Source organism: Globicephala melas, chromosome 14 (assembly GCF_963455315.2).
Source record: "Globicephala melas chromosome 14, mGloMel1.2, whole genome shotgun sequence".
In the NCBI taxonomy this organism is placed as follows: Eukaryota; Metazoa; Chordata; class Mammalia; order Artiodactyla; family Delphinidae; genus Globicephala; species Globicephala melas.
In genome coordinates this window covers 39,071,622-39,087,689 of record NC_083327.1, presented here as the reverse complement: position 1 = coordinate 39,087,689, position 16,068 = coordinate 39,071,622, and the positions used below count along the sequence as shown (strand labels likewise).

Below are 16,068 nucleotides of genomic sequence, written 5' to 3'. Positions count from 1 at the left end.
CATTCACTTACTTTCACTTTGATCCTTTAGTAAAATTTGGGACTATAGAGGTGTAGTACACAAATAATAGAACACAGTTCAATCTGCATTTTAAAATATTGCCTGACTTAGCTCTCTGAAGTCAGGGTCTGTTTTATTCATCAACTAACAGAATACAGTAGGCACTCAAAATATGTTGAGTAATGAACAAATAAATGCTGTTTTTGAGGACAGTTCTTTTATGGAGTTGAAATTCTAGGATGAAGAGCAAAATAGACTCTAGAGTGGGTGGGGGTAGACTAAAGAATAGGTTAGGAATATAACTGTGGTAGTGGTGGAGCAGCTGAATGAACTCACCCCCCTCTCCCTCCCTCCCTTAACACCATTGAAATGAATCAAAGGTAATGTCTACAGGTGTCCGGGAGTTTACAGTAGGAATAAGAAGAAAGGGGACATAAAAAGACCAGGCATGTATAAGTTGAGAACAAACTTATTAAGAAAACAAGTGAGCTTAAATTTTGGCTTTCATTTTGTCTGTATTTTTTAGGATTGGATTACATTAGGCTGCCAGTTCAGAAAATCCAATATAAGAATTCTTTTTTTTTCAATATAAGAATTCTTAAAAAATAATAATAATTCTTATACAGGACAGTTTCTTTCTCTCTTACGTAAATGAAGGCAGTCCAGGACTGCTTCAGAAGCTCCATGTAATCATCAGGTGCCCAAATCCTTCCGTGTTTTTCCAGCAGCCTCAAGATGTGGCTTCATCTCTAAGACAGATATCCAAGATGGCCACTGTAGCTCCAGAATCACATCCACATTCCAGATAGAGGAAGAATTTACTAGGAGAATAAGCATGTGCTTCCTCACTTTAGTGACATTTATTATGCACACTCCATTACCCTTTATAATCACATTGGCCAAAGCTTACCAACTTGGTCACACCTAGATGCAAGGAAAGCTGGATAATTTATCTTTTTTCTGAGTGGCAATATACCCAACTAAAGATTTGGGGTTTTATTAACCATAGAAGAAGCAGAGAATCAGCACTAGGGACAACTAGCCATCTCTACCATATTGACCAATGGATTTTCTTGGAAAAATATCAATAATAAAAGGTAGACAAAGAATTGTTATAGAAAACAATATTGTATTGTTTTTAAAATATAGATTCTCTTTTAATGTGTAAAATAGTTGAGGCTAGGTTGTGCTTGATATTAAATTATTTGCAGATACTTAGTAAACATTGTAATTAGAAGAAACAGCATTACAAATACTAAATTTTAAAAAGTACATTGATACCTAATAATTTTAATCTTAAATGCACCTTGTTAAGCCCCACACACCAAAAGGATGAGTAAAATTTGAGTATTTCACAAACGCTGTGCTAAAGACTTATTTAATTAATATTTTAAATAAGAACTGCTGGTTCGATGTATTGTAGCTCTTACTGTGTAGCTCTCAGAGCTAATAGTTACTGACCACTTATTATTCCAGTCACTGTGTGATTTCGTGTAATCCTCTGGCCTTCTAAGGTCACTATATTATCATTCACATTATACAGGTGAGGACATCAAGGCTAAAAGAGATTTAATTTTTCCTTGGAACCCAGTGTTGTTGGACTCTAATGCCAATGCTTCTAGTCATTATACTTTACTGCTGCTTCTTTATAAATGTTTAATAGTATAATCTATCTGATTGTTACCTTGTATCCACAAAGAAAAAGATCTTCTCATTTTAAGTACTGATTCTTTTCACTTAATCATACTACTTTAAGCTCTAAAGATAATTGCAGAGGGACATTATGGAATAAAAACAGCTGGAGGCATCTGTCCATAAGTTAACAGTCACAACAAATAAAAGCAACCTCAGTATCTTATCCATAAGCATCTCATCAAAACCATCTTTGACAACACCACCTTTGCCTTATACAGTATTTGTTTAGATACAAAGTGGAAAGAAGCAAAAGGCTTCTTGGGAAATAAATTTTCTTCTAATTCATAATCAATTTGCTGGGCGGGGGGAGGTCACCTTAGGAGCAACCTTTACCCACTCAAAAATTCATCTCACATTAGCAGTGAGGATTCAGGTATCACTTCAACTCATTATTTTCCTTACTGATAAGTTTAAGGCATTCGTAATCAAATTTTAAGATACTGCCTTCTTGACTTTACAGAATATGTCTCCTGCATTCTATTTCTACTCTCATCACTCTGGCATACATCCAGTTACCCCTTAACTAGACCATTACACTGTCTTAAAGTCTATTTCCCCTTAGCTTCTCCCCACAACTCAGACCATCCTAGAAGTTTCTCCTAATCTTCTAAAATCAAAGCTCAGTCACCTCATTTCCCTGCTTGACACATTTTTTATGATCTCTTGACTTCTTCCCTTCATCTGAAGCCATAGCACTGCTTATACCTTTAACATAATTCCATTGTGTGTGGTTCTTTATTGGATTATAAAGCTTCTTAGGGCTGGAATTATGTTTCTTTTATCTTAGTGTACTCTGAAATATCCTGTGTGGGTTCTTGCAAAGCATTGTGTTCCCTGTAGAGAGTTGTTAAATGAAAGTTGTTAAATTCTTTACTCCCTTTAAGGCCAAAATGTGGTTTAAAAAAATTACAGCCTATTATCCTCAAGCAGTGGTTATAAAAAGTATATCTTCTTCCTACCTTTGTCACGACCCTGATCCAACCCTCTCCTTCATTAAGGGGTTTTGGGTAGATAGAAGGAAAGAAGGCTTGGAATATCTCTTTCACTGAGATTGAGGCTATCTTCCACATTACATTCTTCCTTATTTAAGCATGGCTATACATGTATCTGTCTTTTTACCTGTTCATATAATCTTAGGGAAAGTAGCCCTAAATCTGTTTCCTGATCTTATACCCCTCCTTACTTCCTCTGATTCACCCATTATGTGCCAAGGGATTCAGTGCTGAACAAGATGGGTCATTTCTTACCTTTGGAGCTTTCAGTTTAATAAGAGAGACTGGCTAGCCCACTAGGAATTACAATGCAGAGAGATAAGTGCTTTAACAAGGGAAGTATATAAGGGAGATATTTACTATGCTCAGTGGGTGGGGGGAGGACAGGGAAGGCTTCTCCAAGGCAGTGATTTCTAACTTCAGACTGACAGTGAGAAGTGGGCCTGGATTAGAGGGAACAGAATTGTGGTCAGAGGGAAGAGCATGTGCACAAGTCCAGGAATGATCCCTGTGGGTAGACTGTGAAGTTAGGTAAAGTTGTGAGGCTGAAGAGGAGGGAAACAGTCTCACTACCTCTTCCTTAGATGTTCTCAGGTTTCCTTTGCCTGTGCTCATCTTGTACACTTGTGAAAGTCACCACTTTCACCACTTTATACCACTACTCAGAAAGCTTTTAGGGCTCCATTATTGCCTTTTGCTTTCTCTAGTCTCCTCTTTCGCTGGCTTTGTAGCCTCCCTAAAACTGACCCTAACTTATTTCCCACTGCTTACTAACTCATATCTCTTGCCAGGGACAAGACAAGTTCCTTTCAGTCTCTAGAGTTCATCAAGCTTGTTCTCTCCCCTGTGCCATTCCCCTCTACCCATCTTTCAAGCCATACTGACTCTCCATTGCTGCATATTTTTCAGTTTGTGGCATGTAATTTAACACAGAATTACACATTGCCTAGTGTTGTCCTCATTGTTTCTGAGTCTTTTATCATCAACTGTATTGTAAGCTCCCTGAGGGCGGGCTCGGAAGCTGCATTTTAAACTGTTGAGTAGGGGAAAGGAAAGGACATTGGACCTGAAGTCAGACAGACCTGCATCTGACTCTGCCTCTGCCACTTAAAGGTTGGCTGGTTTCTTCTTGGATAGTACAGGAATAATGAGATCCATCTCACAAGGTGGTTGTGAGAAATGGCACAGTCACTCCATGGGAAATTTGTGGACTGTAAAACTCTATATACATTTTCATTTTGTTCCACAGTTATGTATAGTTATATTCATTATATAATGTGAGATTTTATGGTTCCTTCCAAGACCTTAGGATCTTGAGAATTGCAGACAGTTATTTCTCCTTTTTGAAATAATTCTCTCTAATCCAGGTCCTGGCCATTTTTATTCTTCCTCTGTTTCATCTATTTCTGCCCTGTCCTCAAACTTATGGATGAAATCATTTTAGGCAGTCGAGAAGATAGTATTTTGAGACATGAAAAAGTCCAGTTGCCTAATTTATTGATACACTTAAGAAATCTCCCACTGTCTTTTTCTCCTAGCATACTCTGCACGCATAGGAAACAATTACTTAGCATCTACACCTTTACATGAGTGCTCTGGACATAGAGCACTGCTCAGGCCTTTGTGGGCATTCTTTTTTTTTTTTCCTGTGGTCATTCATAGTCCTAAATAGTTTTTCTGATATCCTTGCTTCTCCAGAACCCATTCTTCTTATTTTTCATTTTTATACCTCTCCTTAGACCAGATTCTTGGATCAGGGGGTCCTATCAGTGACTTGTCAGGTTTTAAAGCTCAGATTCTGAGGGTTCGAGGGCTAGGGATCTTGTTTATGCTATTGCAGGACCAAAGAATGGGGAATCAGAGGAAGCAGACACATGCCTCTAATCCCAAGTGTCAGGGAAAGCTATGGCCAAGTTAAAAGGCCATTTTATTAATTATTACCTACCACTTATACTAGGGGGAAAGAAGGGACCCAACATACTGTTGTTGGTTACCCTACTATCTAAGAACTTACATTATTTGTCAGTCTTTGACTGTATCTAAGAACTTTACTGAGGAGGTTGAAGAAGCTCAGGAAAATAGACTTTAATTGAATGCAAATTTATATAGGAAAATAATGAACATTTCCTTCCTTACTAAGAAAAGCAGAGAGTAGACAAATCTGCTTGTTATTGGGGAAAAGGAATGTTTACGGGGGAGGGGAAGTGGTAGAAAAAATGGCAACATTTAAAATTCAGGGCTTCCCTGGTGGCACAGTGGTTGAGAGTCCGCCTGCCGATGCAGGGGACACGGGTTCGTGCCCCGGTCCGGGAAGATCCCACGTGCCGCGGAGCGGCTGGGCCCGTGAGCCATGGCCGCTGAGCCTGCGCGTCCGGAGCCTGTGCTCCGCAACGGGAGAGCACGACAGTGAGAGGCCCGCGTACCGCAAAAAAAAAAAAAAAATTCTGTATTCATGGCATTTTAGGCAATAATTCACACTCAAGAAAAATATTTAATAAAGGAAAATCATCCCTGCTACTCATAAGAATTGTTCTGAAAAGTAAAATTGCCATGAATCAAGTGCATTTAGTCTGGAGACCACCTTTTCGGTATAATTACTGTGTTTTAAACCATGGTTTCCATTGTTCCTAATAGTGTCTTTAGTTATCAACAGCTAGGGAAAAAATCTAGGACACGGAGCTCTATAATCTTTAGAAATAGTAGCTCTCTGAAATTCCTTATAGAACTCAGGACCATTTTTGCTACTTTGGTTCCCCATTTACTGCTTACATTATTGCAAATGTTCTATAATAAATAATCTTCTTAAGCAGAGAGGATAGAAAGTATCCTAAAATCATTTTCATACACTAAATCTCTATTTCAGAGTAGTCTTGAAACTGTAAGAATTTTAGATGATTATCAAGTGAACAGTTTAGACTCTAAATGTACATGAGACAGTTAATGTACATTTTTCAAGGTAATCTTCAAACCCAGTTCAAAGATACCTTCTCTCATGTCACTGATAGGCACAGTGTGTGATTCCAGTACCATTTTTTCATTTCTTCATCTGCAGATTTTTTGGCATGTTTAGGTGGTACTATTATTTTCTGATACAAATAAGCATAGTTTGGGGACTTTTTAAAAGTACCTCTTTGTTCAACACACTGCTTACATGGCCCAGTCTTTGTTTTTTGCCAGATCCTAGGATTGGGGGAATCATTTTTAAGTATTGGATTCTCTTTGTCTCTATGGTATGTGCTGCCCAGTTTTCCAGGTGGCATCAACTAATATTGCTTTTTAAGAAGTGGTTTTTTATGACCCAAGGATACCAAAGAAAAACTGTTATTTAACCCTGTCTTCAATATCTACCTGCTCTCGTCTCTGGAAGAAAGATGACTTTATTTTTTTGCTGTCTGAAGTTAATGTAGCAGAAAATCATCAGAACAAGACATAGACTAGAAGAAAATATTTGCAACACATATATCAGGCAAAGTCTTGTATTCAGAATAAAGAACACTTTCAACTCAGTAGCAAGAAGACAACCAGCCCAATTAAAAAAAAAATTAACAGAAGATTTGAATTGTCACTTCATGAATAAAGATATATAAATGACCAATAAGCACATTAAAAAATGTTCAATATCGATAGTTATCCAAGATATGCAAATTAAAACCACAATGCATTATTACTACACAAGGGCTTCTCAATTTCAGCACTTGACATTTTGGACCAAGTATTTCTCTGTTGTGAGGGGCTGCCCTGTATGTTTTAGGATGTTTGGCAGAATCCCTAGCCTCTACCAGGTACGTGTCAGTGGCAACTGACTTACCTACCAGTTGTGAAAAACAAAAATGTATCCAGACATTGTCAAATTACTCTAACAGGGCAAAATCACCCCCAGTTAAGAACCGCTGCACTACACCCATTAGATTGACTGAAATGAAAAATATTGACTATGCTAAGAGTTGGTGAAGATGTAAAGCCACTGGAACTCCCATACACTGCTGGCAGTAATGTAAAAATGGTTCAACCACTATGGAAAACAGTTTGGCAGTTCCTTAGAAAGTTAAACCTATGCTTGTTATATGAGCTGGCCATTACACTCTAAGAAAATAAAATGGAAACATATGTTCAATACAAACCTATCTAAGATCCTTAGGGAATGTACTATCCTACTTAGATGAGAATTTTACACATGAATTGAAAATCTTAAGTACAAAGAACCTTTTCTTTGTTGACATGTAGCATTTTTTCCACTTCCTTACTGGGATCATTTTGCTTCTTCCTGAACTGAAGCTACTTCAGTGAGGATATATTGGTGTAGACTCTTACTTTTTCTCTCTTAAAATGTGTTTCTTGCATTCACTTTCTTAAAAGATAGTTTCATATATTAGTACAATTCAAGAAAGGCCATTTTCTCTCAGTGCTTCAAAGATATTTTTCCCCCAGATCTTCTGGCTTCCATTGTTAAAAATTAGACTGTCAGTTTAGTTTTTCCTTTGTAGGTAATCTGACTTTTCTCTTGGATAACCTTTAAGATCTTCCCTTTTTCTTGGAATTTTTCAGTTTTACTCTATGTCAAGGTATATATTTCCTTTCATTTATTCTGTATGGGATTCATTGTGCTTCCTGGAAATGAGGATTGGTGTCTTTAATCAGTTCTGGAAAATTCTCAGCCGTCATCTCTTAGAATATTGCCTTTCTCCTTCGAGAACTCCAATTAGATATATATTAGACCTTCTATTCCATCCTCCATGTTTTTTATTTCTTCTTCCATATTTTCCATCTCTTTGTATTATGTGCAACATTCTGGATTATTTCTTCAGATTTACTTTCTAGTTTATTAATAATTTTCTCCTCATCTATGCTGAATACACTGTTTATCTATTGAATTTTGTTTCAATTATTGTAAAGTCTGTATTGGATTCATTTTTAAATCTGGTTATTTTTTGATGGTTTCTTGTTCCTCATCCATACTTTCAATTTCCTTTAAAAATTTAAGAAACATATTAAACTGGTATTCTGCATCTATAATTCTAACACCTGAAGTCTTGCAGGTCTTAGGTGATTATTGTTTCTTCAGACCTCACTAATGGTGCTTTTTTTCATGGTATGTTTTATTATTGTAAGCTCACATTCATCAGAATTTTATCTCCTTCAGAGATAATCTGTATTTCTGACTGGAGCCTGGGGGACATAACCAACCCACTTTAACTGAATCCTTGCCTTGTTTTTTGATTGTTTCTTTTAAGACCAGGTAGATAAAGGGATTTAAGGCCCCAGCTCCTCATATGTGAGCCACTTTGTGCTTATAAATTTTCAGAGGAGGTTTTACCCCTTCTACCAAGAGCAAAAGTTGAAACAGGCAAAATTTTTACCTCCTTTTGTAGATGGGGTGTTTTTCCTAGTTAATGCTTTCAATGATAGTTTAGCCTTTTGGGGTTTGGCACCACCCAGTTTCCCAAGTCCTAGGCTTTGTCATCTGTTCCCTATGCTGCTGCTCTAGGTTACTGGGGATTCATAGCCACCAGGATCAGTAATCCCTACCTCCTTGGATTCCTCCTATTGGCCATTTTTGACTTATGAGGATTGCTGTTACTTTGCCAGTTTAGCCATACCTTTTAAATTATATTTCTTATAGAAATATTTGTAGGTGTTTTTTACAACATGAGTAAGAATCATTATCATGGAGGTTAGCTATTACCCTAATCTGTCAGAGAGTGGTGCTGTCAGAGCTCCTTAAGGCTTATTACATCAAAGTACACTTTTAGGGGACTTAACCTGGCAGTCCAGTGATTAAGACTACACCTTCCAATGCAGGGGGTGCAGGTTTGATCCCTGGTTTGGGAGCTAAAATCCCACATGCCTCATGGCCAAGAAACCAAAACATAAAACAGAAGCAATATTGTAACAAACCCAATAAAGACTTTAAAAATGGTCCACATTAAAAAAAAAATCTTAAAAAAAGCCGTAGACTTTTAGTAAATGGCCTACTACTGTACTATCCAAGTTCTTATTTCTGCTTTTTTAGAACTTTTCTGACTCTTTACTTGTGATCAAATGGTTGACTATCATTCTTTCTCTGTCAGTGTAAACAGTAGTAGTCCCTACTTCCTTCTAAATTACTGTGGAATTAGAAACTAAATAAACAAGCTTTTTGTAATTTTATACAAAATAAAACTAAATTGTGTCTAAGAGAGGTAAACCAAAGGTTTTCCTCTGAGTACAGTACATATTCTTTGGTATATATACTCTGTACCATCTATTTTACTTTTTTTTTTTCTTACTTGTTCTAGATTCTTTTTTTGAGATTGTCAAACGAGTCAATTCAGGTATAATGAGATATTACTATATAAATAGTGTATAATAATCACCTATTTTGTCCAAAATTACTGATTTTCAAATGTGAAAGAAAACATTTTAAGGGGTGTGTGTGTAAATAATCATTAGATTTAATCCTACCAAATCACTCTGAAGTCTACTTTTTGTGTGTGTGTGTGTAGGCAATACAGTATTTAACAACTAAGAAAAATTACCATATTTTCTTATGTTTTAAGTCTGTTAAAGTGACTCTAATGATTGTGTGCCAGTTTGTCTTCATTTATGTTTTCATTTTTCCCTTTTACATAAAATGTTATAATGTTTTCTAGATGTTATGGAGCATTCTTATTCTGGCAGTAGGCTCAGTGGGGAGTCAGTCTAGATTTCCTAGAAAGGGATGATGTTCTAATGACTTGGGTGGTCACAGAGGGTGGGGTGAACAGTCAATTATACAACAGAGATTTAGGGAAAACAGTACAGGGGAAGATAGGGAGGGATGAAGAGAAAAGTTCATGGTCCCTTGGCCACTTTCCTAATGGACATACAATCACTGGAATAGTAACAGTGGAAAGGAAACTATCTGACAACATCATGGTATAGTAGAAAGAACATGCCTTTGGAGTCGGACAGGCTTAAGTTCTAACCTTTGCTCAAGCCCCTTGCTATGTGACCTTAGGTATTTAACCTCTCTGTCTCACAGTTTCCCATTTCTGAAATGAAGATAGCATCTACCTATAGGGTTATTATAAGGGTTAAGAGTTCAAACATGTAAAGCATTTAGAGGAGTACCTGACACATACTAACTAAAATATGTGTTAGCTATGCTGTTAATATTACCAAATCTGCAACCATGAAGCGTAGCATCTATCTACTTCAAATCTTAGACTAAAAGTCAAATCAAATCTTAGACTAAAAATCTGGGCTTCCCTGGTGGCGCAGTGGTTGAGAGTCCGCCTGCCTATGCAGGGGACACGGGTTCGTGCCTCGGTCTGGGAGGATCCCACATGCCGCGGAGCAGCTGGGCCCGTGAGCCATGGCCGCTGGACCTGCGCGTCCGGAGCCTGTGCTCCGCAACGGGAGAGGCCACAACAGTGAGAGGCCCGCGTACCGCAAAAAAAAAAAAAAAAAATCTTTGACTAAAAATCTGAGTTACTGGTTTTGAAGCTCTCCATCAACCGGCAGTCAGTTACCTAAGTGCCACGATAACAATCAGGTGTTTTGCATAACACAGAATCCTGCTTTCCAAGCCCTTTGTACCTCTTTGCCTTTGCAGTTTAAGGCATTTCTCAGTCCAAGTGTCCCTTTAGGAGCAAAAAGACTACAGTAGGTGGATCTTATAAGGAAATTATAAGAAGGTGGAGAAAGGAAGAAGGTATGGATATTGTTTTTAAAGAAGGTAGACTGGGAAGAAAAAAAATGTCTGGCTGATAGTAGATGCCTAATTAATATTGGTTGAATGAATATTGAATAAATAGGCCCAATATATCCATACATATAGAGATTCATGAATTTAACAGAAACATACACAACCAATCCCTGGTGTATAGATACATAAGTGTTAAGTAATTGATGAAACTTTCAGTAATATTTAGATGGATACTGTTTTAAATTATTAAGGCTTAAGAGACCGAGGAAAATACGAGCTTGATGTAGAGTGTCTCTTTCCCAAATGATGTATTGAAAATACTTTTTTTTCTTGACACAGCATAGCTTAGTTATCTGTGACATTTGAGGATAGAGGAAAAGGATAAAGTAAGGATATCACCAATAAATAAAACCTAGAGTTAGTCTCCAAATATTTGTTTAATTTCCCCCTACCTTCCTAGGGATGTATAGAATACAATGAAATATTGAGAGGAAGTATACATATATACATTTTTGACAGCACCCTACAGTATCAGTAGCAAATTTCTTATGTTTTTTAGTGCATGGTAAGTTCAGTATATAATTGATGATATGGCAAGTCAAGCTGATCTGCTTAAAGTAATTTTTTTTTAGGGAACTAAAACTAGCAAATGATTTAAGCAGTACTTGAAGAAAAAAACAAAAGGTGGTTCTTGAAGATTTTTACAGAAAATATTAGAAACTGCTTTAGAATACTTTATAAATTTGGCAAGCCAAAAGCAGAATGAAGAAAATTATTAACTATTGTTTCACAGTGTTTTTGTGTCTCTATTGCAAGTAACACTGTCAATTTGAGCAAATACTGAGGTTTGCACTAAACATTACAATGATGAAATCTGTAACTCTTTGAAAATCCCTTCTAAATCCTCAGAAAACTTTCTTCTCTCAAGAATATGTATTGAGTGATAGAAATAAGGAGGAAAAATTACATAGAATGGCACTGTACTATTTGTTGTTTGCTTGTTTTGAAGGTTGTATTTGTATGTGGTTGTTTTAAATCATATTTACATTTTTTGGATTCGCACTGTAGCATTTTCTTATTGGGTCCCCCCCACCAATCCCCCGTGAATTTTAGAAATTGAGTATTAGGGAATTTAAGAAGAGAAGAATCTTATACATCTTCCTACCCTTATCCTCTATGCACAGACAAGAAAGAAAATTTCCCGCAAAATTCTATATATTATTACAAATACCCAAATATTTTAAAGATAACTTTATACAGGATCTGGCACAATAAGGATGTAAACAAAATTATCACTACATTACTAAAATCTGATATATTTTGTTTAGGGTTGGTGAAGAGATTTTATCTTTCCTTAACCCAGGACAGTCTATCCTATTTTATAACTTGTGCTCTGCTCTGACATTATATAATTTTTTTAAAAAAAGCAAAAAACAACAACAACAAAAAAAAACACTGAAGGTTGGACTGCATTGGTATCTGGATCGGTTGAGTCCTTACCTGTTTGTCTGCTTTCTGATTGGCTGAAAACTGTTGCTAAGCTTGTTTTTTGTTCTTCGGGAAAGTCAAAAGTTGAATGTGACCTATTTGAACTGTATCCTGCTGCTTTTGACTCTGCTTTGCTCTTTCTCCGATCCACATACTTTTGTCTGCTATCTTTTGAAGTTTACATTTTTTTTAACCCATCAATTTGTAAATTTAGAGTGCAGTATTTTAAGGTTTTAAGATTTTAATTGTACATTTGTAATGCACAAATTAGAGTACAGTGGTTTATTCTTTTTTTAATCTGGTTGAATACTTGAAAGTTGAATTTTCTGACATTTAAAGCACGTTCTAATTGTAAAGAGCAAATACATTATTTAAAGACCTGCCTATTACAAACACAAAAGATTATTTGGATATCAATAATATCTTTATTGTTAATAACAATTCCAAAGTGCATCACTGAAGAATTTATTAGGTCACCTTTTTGTGTTTTAGGATAAAAGCTATTATTGATCATATTGGCATGTATGTCACTGAAGGATGAGATTGACTTTATACATGTTTTCTGGAGAAAGGCTAGAAGGATTGACAGTCCTTTCAGTTATAGACCAAATCCGGGACAGCCTAAATAAAAGTTCTACTGGAAGCCAAGTTTGGTTTGTAATTCAGTAAACCATAATTGAACTGTTGTGATTCCAAGAGCCTTTTCTCTAAGGCTCTATTTGGCATTGATGGGAATGAGACTTTGAATTAGATTTCCCCGGCACTCTTTTAGAACCAGCAGAAATCCTGGGAACATTCTCTGAGCCTTAAAGCCTGACTCAAGCCTTGGATGAACAACATAGGGAGCTACAGACTAGCATGGATTCTCCAAACCTACTGGGAGTTCTAGTGTACAGATCAAGAGATGTGGCATGTATATAAAACAGTGATGTTCAAATGTGTTATTGATTTTTTTTTTGTCCACATAGTCTTTAGTGAAACAGTATTACCAGAATTCTGATTTATATACAATATCTAAAACTGGTGTTTTATTAATAAATGATCTCTTTAAAGTTCGAATAAGTAAAGTTAAATTATTTATCAAGCCAATTAGTGAGAACAATGAGCTTATGTTTTAAACAAACTTGAAATAAAGGGGTTATGGATTATAGTTACAGTATTTCTGTATTTTCTTGTATTCATAATATCAGAGAAATCTGGACTGACACAGCAAAGTACCTACATGCTGTAGCAGCCCACTCACTACTATAGTTTTACTCGAGCAGATGCAGGCAGGCATGAATTTTTTAGAAGGCCAGAACACACAAACTATACCCTTCCTCGCCACTGACAAATTTACAAGAATGTTCAAACATACACTCACAGAGATGATGGAAGAAGCTTTATTTACTCCAGTATCTAAATTATTATTTTGGTGGTTTCCAATGCATTTGCTGTTTATAGATGTTTGTAGGTTACCTTGAAAAAGAAAGCTCAAATATAATATTTCATAATATCTCTAAAGTACTTATAAGAAATACAATTCTGAAATCACTGGTAATGTACAAAGAAGCCTGATGTAGGAGGAAGCCAGGTTCTGTTTAGCGTAAAGCATATTAATTCTTGATAAAATCAGGAATTATATTAACAGAGTAGAACTTTAGAGCTGAAGTAAAGTATGAGAGATCATGAAGTTCATTTGCCCTTCATTTTAAATTTGAGGGGACTAAAACTAGAAGGGTTGTTAAGAGATTGCCATACCTTCTGGGGTTTTGGTTTTGTTTTCTTATTTGTTTGTTGTTTTGTTTTTTTCCTCAGAGTTGGACATTAGTAGATGACTCCCTATTTAATGATCTCTGACAGAATCCCAATCTATTTGCCAATCTGTATGACTTATGTGAGGTTTAAGTCTAAATAAAATAGATGTCCAATCTCAAATTAAGATGTTTCTGCTTGTTCATAGGATTTAAGAAATTAAGTGCATATAATTGGTATTCAGTAAATATTTATAAATAATGAATGACTGAAGGGTTTACGTATTATTAAGATTTCTGTTAATTGGTAAAATAATAGCACTGACATCCATACATAAACCTATGCCGAAACATACTTTTTAAATTAGAGATATAACAAGTTAAAAAAGAATACTACCTTCTCCAACTTGTAATATCTGAATAAAATCCTATTTTAGTGTTTCTCAACTGCCAAAAATTAGGAAAATCAGATTTTCTATTACTACAAATGAAATGATCTTGAATTCTGTTCAAACTTAATCTCATATAACAAAACAAAACAAAACATAATTTTTAAAGTTGCATTCTTTTTTTGAGTATTCTTAGCTAAATAGAGAGATAGTAGTGGTAAGTGAAAATAAATATATTTGTTGAATTACAGTGCCCTGAATGTACCCACATCCTTTGGGCAGAGGGAATAATGACCCACAGAGGTGCAGTGAGGATTTTGGAGGGCAGAAGAACAGATGAGAAAATCCAGTGAATGGCATTTAATTTCTAAAATGCTTAGTAATATGCAAGTAGTTTGTAGATGTGGCCTTGTACTTTGTGACGAGGTTAAGGATCTACAACTTAATACCCTCTTGAAAAACAAGAGATCTCAGAAGGAGGCAAAGAAAGAAGGTGGTTTAAAGGATTAAAGGACCTACAACTAAAGATTATCACAAAGGAACTGAGTGGGGGGTTCTTTGAGCTGTTAGAAAAGCACATATTGTTGAACTCTATTCACAGCTTGGTAGTACTAATCATCGTGAGGGGGCATGGATAGGGAGGTCAGGATAGCTGTTATAAATAAAAAATAACTTGATTAAAAGATTTTAGAATATTGTCATTAGGATTTTGTTTCTTTGAATTAAAATTATCTCTAGTTTGAATAAAACATTCAAAATTCAGACGTGATTAAGCAGATGACTTACTAATATGCATTTAGCCTAAACATTTTAACTGTGGGTAAATTCAGTTTTATAAAGGAAGTAAACACTTGAGAATTCAGTTCCATGAAGTCTGTGGGCTCAGGATAAGTTGAAGATATTAGGTTTGATTTTAATCTATTTTGAGAAGACAATTTTTTATATTATGCCAGACCAATATATTCCTTGGACGTAAAATTATAGGTTACGTATTAAAACCAGTTATTGCCTTGTGCCCACAAACAGAAGCATTTTGAGAATTTAAAAAGCATTTTCACATATGTTTTTAGGTACAGATGAAATCCAGCTCCTCAAAAACTATTTTTTTTTAACATCTTTATTGGAGTATATCTGCTTTACACTGTTGTGTTAGTTTCTGCTGTGTAACAAAGTGAATCAGCTATATGTATGCATATATCGCCATATCCCCTCCCTCTTGAGCCTCTCTCCCATCCTCCCTCTCCCACCCCTCTAGGTGGTCACAAAGCACTGAGCTGATCTTCCTGTGCTATGCGGCTGCTTCCCACTAGCTATCTATTTTACATTTGGTAGTGTATATATGTCAATGCTACTCTCTCACTTTGTCCCACCCCCCACCCCCGTGTCCTCAAGTCCATTCTCTACGTCTGCATATTTATTCCTGTCCTGCCACTAGGTTCATCAGAACCATTTTATTTTAACATATTTATTTTCTTTTTTTTTTTTTAGATTCCATATATATGTGTTAGCATACGGTATTTGTTTTTCTCTTTCTGACTTACTTCACTCTGTGTGACAGACTCTAAGTCCATCCACCTCACTACAAATAACTCAATTTCATTTCCTTTTATGGTTGAGTAATGTTCCATTCTATATACGCGCTGCATCTTCTTTATCCATTCATCCGATGATGGACATTTATGTTGGTTCCATGTCCTGGGTATTGTAAATAGAGCTGCAGTGAACATTGTGGTACATGACTCTTTTTGAATTATGGTTTTCTCAGTGTATATGCCCAGCAGTGGGATTGCTGGGTCATATGGTAGTTCTATTTTTAGTTTCTTAAGGAATCTCCATACTGTTCTCCATAGTGGCTGTGTCAATTTACATTCCCACCGACAGTGCAAGAGGGTTCCCTTTTCTCCACATCCTCTCCAGCATTTATTGTTTGTAGATTTTTTGATGATGCCCATTCTGACCAGTGTGAGGTGATACCTCATTGTGGTTTTGATTTGCATTTCTCTAATGATTAGTGATGTTGAGCATCCTTTCATGTGTTTGTTGGCAATCTGTATATCTTCTTTGGAGAAATGTCTATTTAGGTCTTCTGCCCATTTTTGGATTGG

The 16,068-nt window shown here is 36.0% G+C and overlaps 1 protein-coding gene and 1 non-coding gene across 3 annotated transcripts in view; one reads left to right on the top strand and one right to left on the bottom strand.

Annotated features, from left to right (window-relative positions):
* SESN1 (sestrin 1) overlaps positions 1 to 16,068 on the top strand; it is a 107,532-nt gene that overhangs the window by 63,678 nt on the left and 27,786 nt on the right. The window lies entirely within an intron of this gene.
* LOC115867026 (U12 minor spliceosomal RNA) lies at positions 1,999 to 2,114 on the bottom strand. The gene has a single exon (XR_004044935.1). It is a non-coding gene; the product is annotated as a U12 minor spliceosomal RNA (small nuclear RNA).